Below are 20,078 nucleotides of genomic sequence, written 5' to 3'. Positions count from 1 at the left end.
ATCTAAAATGAAGGCCTTAATTTATCTTAAAGACTTTGGAAAATATGTAAGTCTTTAAATACGTTAATCACAGGTCTTACATTTTGTCGTGGCAGGACTATTTAATCTGGTATATTCTGTGTAGTTTATTTTTCTCATGGGACTTTTCTGTCCGGCAAAAATCTGAGTAGCATGCAGACAACTTCATTCCATTCTGACTCGAGGTGCTTGAGGCTATCGCTAACTAGCTGCTAATGAAGCCGTACGAGCTAGCTAGCTTTTCTGAGTGTGTCTTTGGTAAGTGTAACTTACAAAACTGAAAAAGTGTGTGTGACAAACCTGACTCACTTACACTCATTTTGCTGGGAAGAATGGACCAATTTGAAGAAAGGAAATAGGAATCTAAAAAAAAAAAGAAATACTATATAGTCAGATTTAATGCAAGACGCTGACAAAAATATGTCTTTTAAAAAGGTGTATGTAAATATTTGGTTTTGGCTGTAGAAGAGAATCCAGATGTAAACATTTCACATTTATAGTTCATAGAAAGAAGCCTGTTTTAAACTTTGCCTCAAAATAATGAATAATTGATATTTTTTTAAATGGGTCACATTGTGCGCACAGTCTCTGTAACCTCTTTAACAGGCACAGCTTCCTGTAGTACAGATTGAAGTGGTGTACTCTGGTCATGTTTTCAACACCAACTGAGTAAATAAGGGGAAAAGCCTCATCTTTACCAGTAAATAACTGTTAATTATTTATTAAATATCATGGGTTGAACAATTTGAAAGTCAATTTTGGCTTGGGGTTAGACCTGCTGGTTAGGTCAGACCCTTCCAGTTGTTTTGTATTGAACCAGCCAGCAAACAACCTAGTGAATAAATGATAAATTAAATCGACTGCTTGTGTGTTTTGCTTAATAATTTAGTAAATAATTCTATGACAGTTTCAAAGGATAAAAGCAAGATGCCTGGTGATTTCTTCAAAGTTCTGTACATTGAAAGTAAATTAAAGTCATTTTGGATCAGGTCAACATTTTTCAAGCCATTTATCCAAACCCATAAAGGGGAGCAGAAAAGAAGAGAAGGGCCACAATGTAATGTAAATATATAGAGAATATTATGAAATTGATCAGAAATTTCAGGTGAGCTCACTAAATTACCTTTAAACTTTGTGCATTTGCCATATTTTCATTTAGTTCCAACTTTTGCTTATATCTTATCTATGGAATAACTATGGAATAACTTGATTATACTGTACACAAACTATGAAATGGTATAAAATTAGTAACTAAAGAATTTCAGCTAGTTTTTGTAATGAGCTGAATTAGAAATGGGGCCTCCAATTAAATTCTGCCCGGGGCTCCAAAGAATCTTTGACTGGCTCTGATAAACACTACCGTCACATTCCTCACATAGATTCTGGAACTCTGTAATTTTGCCAGCTCTTTTTCATCGCATGTTAACTAACCAATAGCAATGTTTTATCAAGACTATTAGCATGGTCTCATTTACTGAAAAGGGATGCTTTTCTCAATAAATTATGTTTTTATTCATGTATTGCTGTGAATAAAACATAAGACTGTCTTTAAAAAAAAGAAAATCAGACATAAACATAAAGTTCCCTAGTGTTGTGCATGTTAGTAAGTGGATAGCAAAGATTGTTTTTGAACAAATATATACTGGTGACACAAATTTCTTTAACATTGTTTTAATCTGACACCAAGTAAAATCTACCAACCACACGGGTGTCTTGTCATCTTTACTTCATGTAGTTCCACAAAGTCCAATAAACAAGTCCGAAACAACACATGAATCTAAGGACATTGTGAACATTTACTGAATCAAACTTTGCAGTAAATAAATGCCAGCTCCACAGGAACAAAGACAACTTCATGTTAACAAGTCGGACTGTAATGATAAGCTGCTGTTCCGAATGAGGGACTTGTGACTAAATCTGTTCTACCCAAGAGGGCTGAGACATTTTTAATGAGAATGAACATCTGTTTCCTCTGTGTCCTACTGGGAGCCACATAACAAGTGTAAAATGTAAAAATAGGTTGTTACCATTTCCCACAGTGCACCTGCAAACATTAAATTTTCTATACAAACAGTATTTAAGAAGGCATGATTATTCTACACTGTAGGTTTAATTATTGTAGAACCATAAAAAAAAACATTTTCTCTTTTCGGACATATCAAAACATTTATCACATCTTATCTGTTATATCTAATAACCCTGACAGTGTCTTGGCAGGATACTTTGGGCAACATAAATAAGACCACAGCTACAATTCATTATGGTTAGGATCGTCATTCAGAAAAATAACTGGAATATCCTGAGATGCTAAGGCAATGCTAGCTTGCCTCCTCTCTGTTTAACTGATCTGATCATTCAGTTTGCAAGATTTGCATGACTTCTGTGTGCCAACAAAATTTACATAAAGAGGTGATGTCCTGCTTCATAAAATACAAAGCTATTGTTTAAATGTTCTACTTTTTACCATCAAGCATTAAAGCAGTGTGTTATAGTGTGTTTCAGCCGTGTTGCTGTTGGTCTGACTGAGCTTTGAGCCTCAGCTGAAGAGTTCACACTACACACAGAGGAAGCTCTCATGTCTGTTTATTCAGTAACCCAGCAGTATAAAGGGCTTTGAATACAGAATGCTGCTTATTTTGTAAAATGTATATTGCTATAGATTAAAATGCAAATAATTGCAATTAATTAAAGACCCTCAGATAAACTTCATTTAACTGCTTCTTTTATTTATTAGGGTTGTGTCTCAACCTTTATTGTGTAAAGAGATTGTCAGTAAATGCTGAAGCATTTGGAAAAATGTTTGAGTGAAGTGAAACTGGGACTTGTTGGAAGCAGTGGCCAGAGGTAACATTAGCGCATGAATATCAATGTGGCTTTGCATTTTAGCATTCAGCTGCCTCTGTGCAGACCACAGGGCATGTATGTCAACAAGTATGCCTCCAGCTAGCTAATAGGCGCAGGTGTGCTTCTTTTCTATTAGCACACAGAGTTTTTATAAATTATGTTCCCATGCTGATTTAACAGATAAATTCATGCAAATTAAAAGCTTTTTTTTTTTCTTCTGTTACATGGCTCACTGCTCTTATTATTAAAAAAAAACATTAAAAAAAGAAACCTACATCTGTAGCTCTAGCACTTTTCCACAGGCCTATTTTATGTCTAATTATCCACCAACCTCCACTGAAAGCTGGAACTGTTTCGCTTCCAGTTGCAGTGTTTCGGAGGTTTGCTTCAGCTTTCAATGCCACTTCATTTTAGTGTCCCACCTTGATTCTATTTCATTGAATTACTGAGCTTAAAAAAAATAAAAAAAATTCTGGATCAAGCCACTTGGAGCGGTGCTTAAGTGCACTTTGGGTGTGAATGTAAAAAGCAGAGACAGAGTGCCAGCGGAGAGGGTCATGGTGGAAAGGGAGCTCCCAGTGTTGGGTGAACAGAAAAATGCAGGTTTGGGAGACAACGAAAAGATGGGTTTGGATGTTGGCATCAGGTTTAAAAACTCCGGACCGTTGCTGTAGAACGCAGATCTGTTATTAGGGAGTTTCATAACAGAGCCAACCTGGAATTCCCAGTGGAAGCAATTAATGGTAACATAAACCAACATCTACATCCCATCCAGTTTTCACAAAGGTTATCACTGCATCAGCATTACTGATGATGAACAATCAACGATGAACAATTGGGGATATTGTTGAGCTACAACACTAAATGTCAGTAACTGTGATGGGGGACAAGAAAATCTGAAAAGTGTGGCTTGCATCTGAATTCAAAACCTTGTTTACTAAAAATAAGGTAAATATCTGCTGAAAGTTTAACGCTAACCTTTATGCCTTTATGTTAGAAGAAAACTAACACTGCAGGTGATCCCTGTGGTGGCATCATACTGTGAGGACATTTTGTAAGCAAGTGACAAAATGCAAAACATGCACAGCTGGTAAGAACAATCCCTAAAGAGTTGCAGCTGTAGTTTTAGCAGAAACTCAAGGGAGAACAGAAAATATCAAAGTTTCCAGTTTTTACGTGACAAAACGTGAAAAAATATATGAGGGGGAACGAAGAGAGCTGGAACCACTGCAAGGGCTTTGTTGCTTTATCATCCATACCAGTGGTTTATTTGGTAGCAGAGCTGACTTTCAAAGCTGCTGTGATGATTTTACATCTCATTTCTTTCTGCCATCTGGTTGCATCTCAGCTCTATTAACCCGGCCCAAACCTTCGCCAGTCATTACACGGATTACGACTTCAATGTGTCAGCAGGAAAACCTTAAGCACTATTGGTAATTCACAAGAATAAAAAAGGAAAAAAAAAGTGTAAACAAAATGGAAATCTCAGATAAAAATAAAACACTAAGTCCAGAGTTTGTTAGACTTACCCGACGCTCGCGGTCCAGCTGGGTTTCCGTTTTTACCTGTATATGCAGTGAAATGGGAGACAAGCTAGGGAGTGTGTTTGAGTTTGCAGACAAGGTGCAGCTCTCCCAGGCTGTCAGATCTGCTCAGACCCTTCCAGTCCAGAGTGGGGATGTTCCATTAGGCTTTTGTTCTGACAGCAGTGTGATGTGAAATAGACTCTGAGCCCGGCTTCTCCCTCTGCCGCTTCGCCGCATTGTCCTCGCTTACTTTCTACCCTCTCTGTTTGTTAAGGCTTCTGGAGAGATGCCAGTACATCTGGGTTTTCTTTTTTATCCTTGTTGTCTAGACTGTTGCAGTTAACTAAAAACAACAAAATGCCCAAAATGGAAATTAGGAAAACATTTTTGTTAACTGAAATCAATAAAAAACCGTAATAATGAGGGAAAACTATAACTAACTGGACTACATCACCAGTTTATCAGATTAACTAAAACATACTGAAATTATAGAAATAATATCCTTCGTTTTTATGTTCGTTTTTTAGAATCAAAACTGTCATAAGTAAAAATAAAAGCATGTATAAAGAAAAGGTAAATGAAATTATACACATTTTTAAATGAAAACGTATGTAGAAGGAAAGACAAGAATACATACACTTTTTTGACAAATACAAGAAATGTATTTGTTAAGAAATGTGAGAATTCCTTGCTTTTACAAATGCAAGGAAAATTATTCTTTTTTGTGGGTGGCCCATGAAAAAGTATCCTGCCTTCCTGCCAGAGTGGCCACCAAAATCACCGGACTTAACAACTTGCGACTTTTATCTGTGGAGCAATTTGAAGGAAAAAGCTAATAACCTCAGAACTTTACAGCAGTTGAAATACAATATTCGTAATGCAATTCAGAGCATCGATGCCCCAGAGTTGTGTTGCATAGATGACAATATGTTAAGGTGCGCCCAAAACTGCATTGACTCACAAGAGGATCATTTCCAGCACTTTCTGTAAAGAGTGAGTAAAGACTTTGGCATTTCAAGTTCTTTCTTTCTTTACGGAAGGCCGCCAGTAATACTATAGTAACGTGGGCTATTTTTTCGTGGGCCACCCTGTCATAAGCCTGCCTGTCACTCAATCAATTTGCTTATCAAATTGATTGAGGTTTGTTAGTGAAATTTCTCTTCTGTGTTTTATGTTCCTTTCCAATATCCCATCAGTCAGTGCTTAGAGCTTTTTTCCCCCCCCCAACAGTATTTATCGAACGGCCACACAAGTAAAAGTATTTACTGGTTTTCTAGCCTAAAGAGCCTAGCATCTTATTAACATGGTAAACACAAATCAATGGGCAGTCGCTTGAAATTAGGCCAGTGGTGCAACAGACAGAAAAAGCTGAAGTACAAAGCAGCTTCATTGAATGAAGGAAGGCCCCTCCGTTCAGCTCTATGCAAAACAAAGGGCTGAAGGGAAACGCCGATCCATTCGACCGTCAATACATGAAACCAGACTCCATGGCAAACTGGACCCTCCCTTACCCCCTCAACCCCAAAACCCTCAGCTTCAGGCATTGATTTATGTTTTTCCCCTCCTTGCTGTAGAAAAGCTACCTCGGCTTTTTATTTTAAAGCTCAGGTGTAATTGTTGCATTTAGAAGAGAGCGATATTGATCAGCATTACTGAAGCAAAAGAGCCACTCCATACTGGCCATAATGTCAGCAGGCACATGTAATGAGGGCCGTTTGGCCACTGTCTCATCTTTCCTAAGCGCCGAGTCATATCTGTTTCGCTTTCATCTGTTTAGCAGGTGCATTTAATCCATGCTTGCTTCTATTTGGGTCAAGATGATTAGGATTAACAACATGCAAAGAAGCCATTGTGGTTGTGTGCAAGTGTGTGAGTTCATTACATAATGGTTTGTAACTGAAGTAAAAATATCAGTAGCTTGGTCTTTATAAAAACGAAGATCTCTGCCATGTTGTTCATATATACCTCAGAGCGTTGTTTTAAACATGCCTAAACCCTAGAGGGCTGTGTAGCACACAGCTAAAACCCGTCAGCCAATCAGATTGCTTCTAAACAACCATGACTTCTAGTTAAAAATGAGGCATGGCACCAGGAGGTTAATTTGTGTAAAGATTAAACTCAAGATGATATCAACTGGGAATTGAGAATATATCCACAAAACCAATGTGTGGATATGTTGGCGCATTATTTGTTGCAGATCATGCTATGCGGAACCCCATATCTCTGCTCCATGTGCACTCTCAAACACAAATACAGAGTTTTCTCAAATCTACACTTTGGTCAGAGTTTTTATAAATAGTTCTTAAATGATATGAGTTTTCATGTGTATGGAAGGCCAAAATAAAAACATTTATCAGTTTTCCCAGATATCTGGCTGTGTGGACTATGCCAGAGAACCAGACGGAACCAAAGAACCAAAGCCTTTGAGCAACCTGTTCACCCCATTGCCTGTGGTGGCGCTAACGAATGAAAAACCTCTGAACAAGACACTGAGCGCAACTTCCTTTTTTGTGAAATGGGAAAAAATGGAGTGTCATATTTTCTGATTCTGTTGTAGGATTTTGTTCATCTTTGGTAAAACAACACAAGCTATTTAAATGGCTAGCGCTAGTTTCACGTGGTTGCTTTGGATTTATTTACCCAGAATGCCCTGCGCTATAGTTCGCTTCCTGCTCTTGGAGAGGTCTCTAGTCCGCCTGACATTCATAAAAACCATTCAAACCACTCTGGAGTTCACTTCAACCAAACCAAGGCTGAGGTTTGTAGGCGGACACAGACGTGGAGTTCACTTTTTTAGTCCAAATCAAAGTTCAATTGCACATTTGCATTTCCACAAACAAACTGGACCTTCTAGGCCAGGGGTGGGCAACTCCAGGCCTGGAGGGCCGGTCTCCTGCAACTTTTAGATGTGTCTCAACTTCAACACACCTGAGTCAAATAATGAGGTTGTTAGCAGGACTCTGGAGAACTTGACTGCACTTAGGAGGTGATTCAGCTGTTGGTTTCAAGTGTGTTGGACCAGAGAGACATCTAAGAGTTGCAGGACACCGTCCCTCGAGGACCAGGATTGCCCACCCCTGTTCTAGGCAAATGAACCAGAGATTAGTAACAGAGCTGCTGTGGGTTCACCCTTTGATTCAGTGTCATCATTTATTCCTTCTTGTTGCATAACTGCCATCAGGTATTGTAAAATCAGACAAATTAGTAATAAAAGTTCAGTTTTCCTACTAGGCACAATTTCATCTGGGTATAGACAGACGGACAGATGGATGGATGGATGGACGGATGGGTGCGTGTTGCTAAGTGAGGCCATTTTTGTCTCTATGCGGTAGTTCTCTCCTTTCTCTCCCATTGATGTCAGACTAATTTATAAGGCTGTAGCAGTACATCAGATGAGACGCGCACCGCTGCCTGGCAAGGCCTCACTCCCATCTTCTCGGATGGTGCTGTAAGGATGTGTGTTGCAACCCCCTGCCGAGGACAACACTCAATAATGCATAGCTCCAGGATGGAGCGGTGCAGACCTCGGCCCGCGCCGCTCTGTGGGCGCACTCTCCATTTTAGAGGTGAAAAAACAAAAGTGCAAGACTTGCGTCACATGTCTTCCTTCCCATGTAGTTCTGCAGACATCTATAATGCAGAGACTCTAATTACAAAACAGCAAGACATCTATAAAACATGGGCCTTAATTACAAAGAAGAAACAAAAGTAGTAGTTGGGGAAACACATGGGTCATGAAATTACACCGAGGTGCTTGTAAAGCAAAGCAAAAAGCGTTTCGAGCCTTTTGTCATTAAATGAAGCAATGCATTATGAAGTGGGATTTGCATTTCACTGTATTTTTAGATCAGAAATGAGTTGCTATTTTATACTAATTTTTATAGACAGTCCCTCCCCTCCAGGAGCCACTAAAGGAATACTTGTATTTTGATTAAGTTGAAAGGTCAGACAACCATTTTAGTTAGGATGCCTGCATACCTCCTAAACCTTCAATGGACATTTTAATCTTTCCTTTTAAACTCATTTGTAAGTTTTTAATCCCTTAGCACATCACAAGAGTAATGTCAACCGGCCGGACAAAATTCCCCATTCTTCTTCCCCACAGACCAGACTGATTATCCTATCCTGAGTCTGTGTTAGGATTTGTTTTTAGTTAAATGAGGAAAAACATTAAGACATATTTCAGACATCTGATCAAAAATGGAAAGACAAATAAAATCTTGAGACATTTTTAAAAAGAAGGTAAACTGCTGTTGAATAGCATTTAAACTATTAATTAAAATATAAAAAAGGAAGCACTATAATTAAGCATTATATTATGTAAACCTCATGAGTGTTAAATGAAAGTAAATGTTTGCCAAAATGGCAATCCTTCAAAGTACTGTAACTAGGCATTGCTAGGTGTCACTGGTGGCTTTAGCATCTCCTGAAGTTTTTCTCCCATGTTCTTTGTTTAGGGCTTCTGTGCTTCTGCTAACTTTGAAATCGTTTAGCGCACTTAGCTTGTCATAAATGCTAACTTACTTGCCTTTTTAGTAACATTTTTGTTAAATAAAGTTGGACAATTGTGTTAAAGGGCTGCAGGTGTCGTCCCCCTCTCTTAGAAGTGTAAAGGGATGCGGGCAGGGGTGAAAGTAGGCGGGTATACCTACTTTACGTATATCGTATACGTATACGGGTATACGTATACCAGTATACGGCCGGGTACTGCGTACCTCTTAAAGATTTAGCGGGGTACGCAGTACCTGCAAGAGAGGGGAGCGGCTGTCTGCTGTAAAGAATCATTGGGTTCACTGTGCAGCCGTGACTGATTAGTTTTTCCAAGAACAATCTAAAACACAACTTAATCAGTTAATAAATAGCTTTTTTCCCCCCATTTCATATTGTTTCTGAACTGTTCGTGCTTTGCTAGAGAGCAGAGGTGCAACATGTCGATCGCGGAAGGTTTTGAGTCGATCTGGGCATTAGGTGACAAACTGAAGGAGGCTGAGACCAGCACGTCCTCCTCTGATTGGCTTATCAAAATGTTCATAACTTTATTAAATAACAGCATAAAAAATCAACAAAACGTGTTCAAATTAATGACCCAACAACAATAATAATCTCAGTGATTATTGTTTCAACAAGATGTTGCGCAAAATTCTGTGCGTTTCGTTCCATTACCAAAATAACGAGCAGAGCAGGAGTTTAAAATTAACTGATCAACCACCGCTGTGTTCATGAAAACGCTTATTAATAATCGCCAAATAAATATCAAGCCTGAAAAAGATAATATCGTAACGGACTGCATGTTATGTTTTTAAAGTAACTGCGGTTGCCACGGCAATGGGTGTGTTTAAATGACAAAGAGAGACTGAAAATAAAAAGGTGGGAGTGGTTTTGAGTTGATTGGGTTCGGGTTATATGTTTAAGTATTTAACAAACAAATGGCTTTGAATTATGTGACATTAAATTCATTGTCTGATATTAAATAAAAATAGTTTGGTGCTCTCTGGCATCTTGCTTTGAGCTCAGAGTCTGAGAGGCTTTTCCTCTAATAAATTATTCTTTATTGTTTTGCCTCTTATTTAGTGGAAATATTGATGTTGAGACTTTTTCAGCCTTTATAGCTCCAGTGTTGAAAATGAGGCTCTAACATTCACAAATGACAGTGAAATAAAATCCAGTCCAACATCTAGTTTGAGGTGATTCCTCTGGATTCTGTTGGAGGAAAAATATCCCAACTTCAGAAGATGAGCTTTAACCTAACAGAGCTCTGAGGTTCCTCCTGTCAGTGTGAGAGTCAGGGTGAGGAGGCGCCAGACATGGAAAACTGGGATGCACTCCATGCCATGATGTTCAGAATTTAGGTCTCATGGCTTCTTGTGGTGTCAACATTGCACCACAAGAATGGTGCAATGTTGACACCACATGTTGAAATGCAGCTCCATTTTGCAAGAGCTACCCAGCTTTTATTGCTTTGCAAAAAAATTCATCAGCACAGAAAATCCAAAGCACACATAGAAGGAATAGTGTGTGTGTATATATATATATATATGAACGTCTAATTGACGAAATGCCTTGCTGCTGAAATATGCTATACAAACAAAATTTGATTGATTGATAAAGTTTTGGTTATTGACTGCTTAGTTAACTTGTTGGATATTTATATTAATGCTCTTATTTTGTGGTTGAAGACTGTTTATACAGAACTGTTTCCTCTTCCTGTTTTCTTTTATTCCTTTATTTCAGCCAAGAAACATATGAGAACAAAAACACAGACAGTAGAGAACACAAACATAAATACACTATCTATAAACATTATAGAACATGCTCAGGGGTTGTAGTCTTTCAAGAGCAGAAATAATTTGAATGAAATTTAGCATTTGCTTCCATTAAATACTGTGTTGGTGTAGTGCTTTAGTGATAGTGAAACTAATGTTTATGATTAGTGTTTTGGAGTTGCAAAAAGTTCAGAACTGATGAAGACATAACGGCAGGAGAAATTCCTCTTTACTGTTCTGCAACTACTTTGTGTCAGTCTATCACATAAAATCCCAATAAAACAAGTTCTAGTTGTAACTTATCAAAACATGGAAAAGTTTAAAGTGTCTGATTACCTTTGCAAGGAAAAGTGCAGCTTTGTACTGAGGTTTGTGATTGGTAGCTGTTCAGTATTAATCCTTAACTCGTCCTTGTCTTGGACAGTCCCAAGGCCTTCACCCTTCAGCACTGACTGACCATGAGAGCTGAGCAGATGCATCTCATCTAATGCGGCCTTTGACTGACCCCAGTCACTGTGTCAGAATAACATTACACCTCTCCTTCCTGTTGGCACACCTGACTCGGGGCCAGATAGCAGGAAGCAGTCACCACTCTGCTGTCTACGTCTACTACATGACATGGAAAGCTAGTAAACGTGCAAAATTACGTCTTTTTCCCTCTTATGACTGGAACCTTTTTGTAATTGAAACAATAAAGTTAGTCTGATGCTTGGAATTACAAACCATGAACCATAACTATGAGTACAACACAGGTGTTCACTCAAGTATGGACAAGGTGTTCAAACATACTGACTTGGGCTGTGCTTGTCACTGAATACATAAACATATGTTGTTTTGTTGCTATGGTTTCCCTTGTTCTCCGTTTTGTTTGGTCTTCTCTTTCTGCAAGTGTAGAGGCAGATTCCCAAAATTCTTTTATTTTTCCTTCTCTCTCTTAACTTTGTCATTCACCACGTGAAAAATTACGTATTTTCACAGCCATGTCCAAATATTTGTACATTTCAACATTCAGTGACTACAGAGAAACATGGCGGATGAGCAACAACTCCTTAGTGGAGGATCACACACAGGCTTCTTCATGATTCTGCCCATAAAGTCATCATTGCCCTTAGATTTGCCATGTTTCTAATAACTGTATTTATTAATTCCAGACACGTTGTGTAGTGTTGTATGTTTGCCATAGGTGCCCAACACTGCTCTCTACAGTCCATCAAAGAATGGAGAACAGCAAGAATGAGACTGTCATGTTGGGTTTTAATCTTCTGACCCACATGCAAGAATACCCACGGTACAAGGGAAATCAGTAAAATGATATAAAGAAGGCAATAATCAAAAAGGCAATCAGGTCCAGGGTTGGATCAGCGCTTCTGGACTGTGACTAGAGGATGAGAGAATAATGGGGAGTTCATCAGCTGAGGGAAATGATGACTTGCAGGAAAAATAGAAACGGACTTACTCTTGGTGGAGATGATCAGGACCAGGGAGGGATATGATGGTTCCAGGGTGAATGTCTTGAAGCCGGGGGGTTGCTGCTGAACGTGGGGGGCGGCACTGGAGGGCGGACAAGATCAGACCAGGTTTTCTCTATGGCAGGAGCAAGGAAAACAGCCTACTTGGAGATCCGGGGAGATCTGGTCACAATAAGAAGGTAACGGGTTCTTGGCCATCCAGTGGGTAGAATCCACCGGTGTCTCAAGGAGAGTTTCTGGGAAGGAGGCACAAAAACAATATCACAAGGAATTCACGACGAGAGCAATCACTAAAGTAGAACAGGTGGCCTGAAGTACCAAACCTGGCAAACACTCTGGCACCGATGTGTAGGCTGCCTCCTCCTCTTATGCTCCTCTAGATGAGATAATGCGGTGCAGGTGATTCAGATCTGCCGGTCCATGCCCTCCAGGAATAACCTCCAGGCGCCCCCTAAAGGATGGAAGGAAAAACAGCAACACAACAAAAGAAAAAACACCCAGGAACCCAACAGAGACACTTAGAGTGTAAATGGTGGAAAAGTTGCGTTGGTCTGATTCCATAAGTCTGTTTTCAATGCAGATTGCACATTCATAAAAAAAGAGACATACTTAAGGACTGAGGATACCTCATATGTTTTTGTGTATTCTTTGACACATGCAAGACTTTGGAACAGTACAAACATAACAGACCATGATTTCTACTAAAGTTCATCAAATGCTGTTAAATCTTTGTATAAACCATCCGATCTCTATTTTTACTGACTGCCTGACAACACTATCGTTCCACTCCTGATCACACTCTAACATGTTGTGTTAGACATCCATTCTTGTTGAAAATGGATTCATTTATGCACCTATTGCAGGCCAGCATGGTTTCAAAATTACACCTAAATTGTGGCATTCTTTCTGGGCGCTCAGTCTTGTTGCTTTTCAGCCAGTGAACGTGAAATCTGAACGATACCAATCAGCTTTCCTCTTTCAGGTTCCACCCCTTTGCTACTTTTCATTTTAGATTTTTTTTTCTTTCTCCTTTCCCACATCTGTGTGATATGAAAGTGTCGTGATGGCTAAAGAGAAATGTGTCTGAATAATTCATCTGAAACTAGGATGCCATGTATAAAAATTTAGGAACAGTTGAATGGGGCCACCACAAGACAAGGGGAGATGAATATGTTTTTAGCAACCGGGTTCAAAGGCTAAATTTCTTCCAGTTCAGAAAATAGGTAAAAAAATAAAATAAAATAAAAAATGACCAGAGGAGACATGCTCCCCCGCTGGTGGGAAGCAGCATGAAGAATGAAATAGAAAGTATTGGTAGGCACTGTCTGTTTTCTGACCTCTAATCCCTGCTTTGGCTCATCTGTATTCTGCTGCTGCTGGATCCTACTCCATAGGCCTCTGTAGACAGACTGGTATTAATATCTGAACAAAAGCGAATAAAATATAGTGTGGAAAACAAGAAAAGATTCATGGCTGTTTATGGCAAAGAGATGCAAGCAGAAGGAAGGTAAACAGTGTGCAGTGAATAAATATCAGCAGAGTAAATGGAATCTTTCTGTGTTTTTTTAATGAGATCAAGCTGTTTTTCCCTTCAAAGTGTGGAGAAAAAGATGAGGGGAAGAAATGTCTGGAGGAGGACCAGAATGAAATAATGAGTGGTGGTTAGAAAACAAATATCCCTGGGCCTGGACTCCAGAGCAGGTTCAAAGTGTCCAGGGTATTTTTTGGGTTATCAGGCTTGACAAACCGTAACAAATGAGATCCCTGTTAGAGGTGGAAAGATGCTGGATATCAATGAGGGAGGCATGGTTTTCTGAAAAGGTAAACTCATCTTCAGAAATCCACAAAGAGTTTTGTACTAATACACTCCAGTCGATGACAGATTTTGGAGATCATATTCTTTCAAAATCACGGGTGAAGTTAACCAAATTTTTTCCATCTTTGACTGTTTTTTAAAACGGAGATGGTAAAATCTGAAGGTCATCTGTCATTTTGACAGATATAAGTCACACTCCTGCCTACTCAGTGGAGACCCATAAACATTTTCAACTGTTTCAAATGTTCCCTGATTTCAAAACTTTGGCTGAAATGGTGCTTGTAATTCCAATCTCCAGTGTGTTAGCATAGCACAAATTAGCCTCCAACTTCAGCTTTCAAATCAACTGTAAAACCTTCAGTGTCTCAATCCACGTTGTCAAATATTAGATAAACTTACAAAAAATTAAATATCATTACTATATATTTCAGTTATTTTAAAAATAAACAGATAGAAAAAGATTGAGAGGATTTTTTTTTTTTTGGCCCAGTCAGTCAAAATGTCAGAAGACATAAACGTCTAGCCATGAACTGCAACAGTCAATAAATGTGACTAGTTTTATTGAGATCACCTCCACATGATCACATTATACAGACTGTTTTTATCATTTCATGTGATAGTATTGGATATATTTTTTAAACCTTCTCACTGACTGAGAAACTTTTAGATTTCATCCTGTAGGAAACCTGTCAGTGTGACCCTACAGAAGGAGCTGTAAGCATCTGGGAGTTTCTGTGTCTATCAACAAGCTAACTGTGGAGGGAGTGATGTTCAGATTATCAGCTGAGCTGCTCTTCCCCAATAGTTATGAATGCTTTATGCTTTATTGATCTAAGCTGTTTGTATGTGATTTCAGGTCTGTTTACCATACTTAGCTTGTTATTTCTACACAGCTAAATTAAAGAAGAAGAACAGAGTGGTAATTATCATCATCATCTCCATTGTTCAGGTTATTAGCCTTGGTGACAGGACTACGTTACAACCTGCCACAGTTTACGTAAATTACTGCAAATATAACACTGTTGCCATAGCGACAGAAGTACGAGACAGAGGAAGGGCCTAATAACACTGCTTATTATTTTTGCTTCTGTCGTGAATTTCATCTTGAAAGTCTTTCCGTAAATACACGTCTATATGTATGAATATAGATCCGTAGCTATGCATTCATGTTTGATGTTTAGTTTTAATGATTCATATAATGATTCATTGAAGAAATAAAGCAGGTCGTACAAAGTTTGTTTTCTGAAAAGGGGTCATTTTTAAAAACGTTTTCACTTTCTTCCAGAGCTGCAGCGGATTATAGTTATATCAAATTGCATTTTCAAAGTTGAGAAGATGCAATTTCTCAACTTTGAGAAAGGTGCAAAAAATAAAACGAAAAAGCACAAAGCAACTGATGCAGATGTAGGCATTAATGCAATCAAACACATGGCATGTTTTTTTTTACCTGTTTGTATTGTTGTAATGATTGTTTTGGTTTGTTTTTTTAATCTTTGATATTTTTTACCATAATGCATTTTGTGACTTGATTTGGGAGATATTCTGTATACGTTAAGCTTTGAAAAGCTACACTATCTCTGGTGAGAGAAATGTTATTAGTTATTAGTCATAATCAGTTTGATTGTATTTTTAAAAAATCCAAACAAACCAATGGTCATTGGTTCTGATTTCTTCTTTTTCTATTTGTTCTTATTTTTGGGGGAAGAGGTGTTGCATATTTGAACTATGGTTTTGGTTTTGGATGCTTTGCAGCCGGAGGGATTTTTGCTCTTTCTTTTTTACTTTTGGATACTTGTTGGGATGCAAAACCATGGTAACAAGGTTGTAGTTTTTACAATTGGGAACAGCTGATTACAATTCAGAAAATGTAGAAAGAGACAAAGAGTTCTGTCACATATTTGGAGTTGTACATACAGTTTATTGCAGGGCATATAATGAATTAACTTGCATTAATCACGTTCTAATTTAAAACCATATATTAACTAAATAAACATTGTCAATTCAAAAACCTATTTTTGCTGCTCCATTACTGAACAAATAGACAAAGATATTCGTTTTTAATCTGTTATTTATTTATTCAACCATCAGACAGGTACTATGCTATTCTACACATTCAGCTTTCAAGTGTCTCAGGAACTCCTGATTATTCAGAAATGTGGACTGTAGATGCTGATGTTAGCATAGCGCAGGGGTGCCCAAGTCCAGTCCTCGAGAGCTACCATCCTGCAAGTTTTAGAAGTATCCTTACTCCAACAGACCGGGATCAGCTCTACAGAGGCCTGATAACGAGCCATTCATTTGATTCAGGTGTGTTGAAGCAGGGATGCATCTGAAAGTTGCAGGATGGTAGCTCTCGAGGACTGGACTTGGGCACCCCTGGCATAGCGGATGTTTAGCAACAGTGAAGCTTGAATAGCTTCACTGATTGGCTAACTCCTTTTAGCACAATAATGACCAAAATATTAAGGTCAGCTAAGTTCTCGTTGCGGGAGCTAAACAGGACCCCAGAACGCTACGGACCGACACTGCTTATGGCTGTCACGGTTGCCTAGAGATGGACACTACGCAGCCGCCGTGAGCTGGTATCAACCCGCCTCTTTTTAAAACATCCTCAACCCGATTCTCCATCCTTAGAAGTAAAATCTCTTGTAAAGGTCCGTTATGCCCCCAAGGTCTAGGGGTCCAGGGGCAGTAACATAAAATGTGTCCGGAGCGACAGTGTAAAGTAAAAATGATTTATTACAAAATAAAGTTTCACAAAACAATACAATTTAACCCAATTAATGCAAAACAAAAGGGATTAACAAACTCAAGAATGTCAGGTGCAAATTAAAGTTACAAAAGTCCAAACAAGTCATTCAAAATAAACCACAAAAGGAAAACAACGCAAAGAAAAACACACATACAAAGGGGAGGCTGCGGGAAGCACACAGCCTCCCAAACACAGGCTTCTAACTCATACTTAACTAGAGCAAAGTCAAAGTATCTAAACTGGACAAACAGGAACAGGCAAAGACCAAGCTGGCTTAACACCTGCCTAAAGCAGTTGCAACTACCAAAAACAAGAGGAGGCAGCTTCACAAAACCTCTTCAAAATAGCTGCCCCACTAGAGGAATGGATTCAGGAGCCTTTTATAGGGTGCAGGTGGGCCTCATCAACGTCTGATTGGCTTGACAATCCTCTGCTGGTCCAATGGTGTAGCTGCTTTCCTACAGCCTCCAGGCAGCCAATCAGGAAGGTGGGCTCTCACAGCTGAACCTGCATAACAAAAGGGAGCCTGCACAGCCTCAAGAGGCCAGGGGCCGTAACAGGTACAGACATGAGAGGGAGGATGCAAATCCCAGGCTGAACATGTTAGTGAGGATGAATACAGGCAATTAAAAAATAAAAATGTGTCCATCGTGGCGCAGTGTGCTGCTGTATAATACCAGATAGTCAGAATAGATAAGAAGAGGAACTACAAACCCTTCATATTTTGGTAATACTCTGTAAAATACCAGAAGGTTCACATAACTTTTATACTTTTGGCTGTCTGAGGATACATTTTGAATATTAAATCAGGTGTTACGATCAGTTACTCAGTACTTCAGTAGTTTACCAAATTCTTTTTACACTTAGTTAAACGTAAAGTGTACTACTCTGATTGGAGTACATTTTTGGGGTACTCTGACCAATGAATGATTGCTCTGTGGATCACTTTTAAAGACAAAAAACACTGCCATAAAATAATGTCTATCACAGCAGTGGACGTCCCACCCCATGAGTAGGACGACGCACCGAGGTGGGTGTCCCTTATTTTGATTTCTGAAAGGTGGCAACTCTATGCAGATGTTGGTTGTGAATCAGATTCACTGGTGTACCAGAAACACAATACAAAGGTTCTGGCTGGAAATGCTGTATATAAAAAAAATTATATATGGCATTCAAATTTTAGCACGTTAAAATCTTTATAATTACTTTATTACCAAAATTATAAAGTATTAAAAATTACTGATTGTTTGAGAAAATCAGTAAAAGAAATAAATTATATTCTAGAGAGGCAGAATTTTTGTATTTTATCTTTTCAAAGTTTAAGATGTAGGTAAATATCTTGCCAAATAAGTGTATCTATTTGCAGGTGACATAAGTTTTGATGATTACTACTCCAAAACTACTGACAGTAGTTTTAGTGCGCCGACATTCTTCATTTATACCCTGCTGCTGCTTTTATTCTCAATAAATGTGCAGAGGTGTTAACATTTTTGAAAATTCCTGAAGTTTTCTTTTTCTTATTCAAAACAGCTACAACAATCAGTTCACTGTGCAAAACATCAATCATGAAAGAGCAGAACAGATTTGGATCAACAGGAAAGCCTTCCCTGACACGAGTTCCATTCAGAATTGATTGGAGCAAGAAGTGCTTTGTGTGTTGGTGCAGTCATGCTGCTCACCATGTAAAGAGCCCATACAGGCGGCAAGTCTGCAGCTGGAGTAAAAAAACTTATTGGCTCAGAGAATTCTATGGAATGATGCTGATGTTAGCGTTTTTAAAACATAAATTACCCCTCTTTTTGAAATTTAAATTATTTTGGATGACAGCCACAGCAAGGCGTTCAAATGGAATTTGATTTACGGCGCTCCCAACCTAAGCCTGGCGTTCACATGCGAAATGCTGCGGTGAACGAATAATTTCTTCATGTGTGAGAGAGCAGTGGCAGCAAAAGTTGAAGTGTTGCAGTTCACTCAGAGACACGTATGCAACAAATGCAATTCACAAATCCATTTATCCAGCCGTCCATTCAGCCGGCACTGGAAAACCAAATTCTACTCACCTCCATTAGATGGGGTGTTGCTGCAAAGAGACCTGAGTGAGACTGAAAGCACATGCATGACGAGATGCAGCCAACGCTGAAAAAGAGGCTTTGCTTTTTATCATGTGGAACTACACTTTGAGCAAGAGTAAGCAGGGGTAACTACCACTTTGAAAAGCCATGAGAGATATCTAATACATGCTTACCTTTCTACAAGAAATAAAAGCAAACAGCACAACATCTTATACAGAGACAACATTTACTGTCAGTAATGGAAGAACTTTCCTTTCAGTGACGTTTCAATGAGGTTAACAGTATTAGCTATATTTGACTCAGACAAGACCAGAAAGATGATTAGTGAAAGATGTTACTTTGGAAAGTCTATGAAATTAAAATGTAGAGAATGAGGAAGGAAATGGCTGAACACTCTGACCAAACAGGGAGAAAAAGTGTAGAAGATAGATGGGTTTTTGCTTCATTAAGTTTCGCTTAATGAAACAATGTCTATTTTAAGCTGGAAAGACTAAATAAGCACTACTGTACAAGAAATAGTGGTGACAAAGACAGAGAGAACATGGTGGATAGTGTTGAAGAAGATTGTAGGTTATAATAAATTTTGGAAAATCTCTGGCTCTATCTTCTTCTCACGGATCCCAGGTTCTCCCGGCGGGCCGAAGTGAAACCACACAGTGTTGTTTCAACGAGTGTTGAATTCACAGAATTACAGAGTTTAATCCAATAGAAGACAACGTATGAAATTACAACAGAAACTGCAGAACGACAGATACATACATTCATTTACCTGAGACAAATGGAAAAGAAGAAGAAAGAAAGAAAAGGAAAGGCGTGCAAAGACGTCTTTGGAGAATTGCAAGAGAAAATCTAATTTGTTTCTCCTGTGTAGAAAGTTTTATAGTAAAGGCGTATTTTTGTCTTTGAATTTATTCAAATAAGGCGTATCTTTGCTCATCCAACCAGAAGCTGTCTCTGACTCTCTCTAAAGTTAGAAACTCCCTGCAATTTGCTTCCAAGATCAAAAGCCATTTGTCCCCTTTGTCTAAAAACAAAGTGGAAGCAGAGACTCTCCTCTGGCCTGGACTCCTGCTGTTTTATGGCTTTTCACAGATCAGTGTAAAAACTGGAACTTCTCCTGATTGTTTTCCACACAGACAAAGGGCAGTTCAAAAGATCTTAGCAAACAATCTGTTGTAACTACAGGTAAAATAAAGGTTGATAGGGCAGAATAAGTTATTAATCTGAAAACTATAATTAGACTATTTTAATCAAGACATGTTAAATTTTAAAAATAGCATATTTTAAATGTATTTTCTTAACAATAGATAAAAGTTTA

At 38.6% G+C, this 20,078-nt stretch overlaps 1 protein-coding gene and 2 long non-coding RNA genes across 3 annotated transcripts in view; 2 read left to right on the top strand and 1 right to left on the bottom strand.

Annotated features, from left to right (window-relative positions):
* LOC103156395 (pro-neuregulin-3, membrane-bound isoform-like) overlaps positions 1-20,078 on the top strand; it is a gene marked incomplete at its 5' end in the record, with an annotated part of 327,874 nt that overhangs the window by 261,874 nt on the left and 45,922 nt on the right. The window lies entirely within an intron of this gene.
* Positions 1-20,078, top strand: part of LOC107833903 (uncharacterized) — a 131,998-nt gene that overhangs the window by 90,686 nt on the left and 21,234 nt on the right. The gene's annotated exons all lie outside the window — the stretch shown is intronic.
* Positions 1,134-12,546, bottom strand: LOC107833901 (uncharacterized). The gene is made up of 4 exons (XR_001659679.1): positions 12,108-12,546; positions 10,988-12,029; positions 4,392-4,731; positions 1,134-4,289 (listed from the first exon to the last, which is right to left on the bottom strand). It is a non-coding gene; the product is annotated as an uncharacterized LOC107833901 (long non-coding RNA).

Source organism: Poecilia formosa, unplaced genomic scaffold (assembly GCF_000485575.1).
Source record: "Poecilia formosa unplaced genomic scaffold, Poecilia_formosa-5.1.2 Scaffold478, whole genome shotgun sequence".
NCBI lineage: Eukaryota > Metazoa > Chordata > Actinopteri > Cyprinodontiformes > Poeciliidae > Poecilia > Poecilia formosa.
The sequence above is the reverse complement of the archived record's forward strand: the minus strand, read 5'-3'. Positions and strand labels throughout refer to the sequence as shown.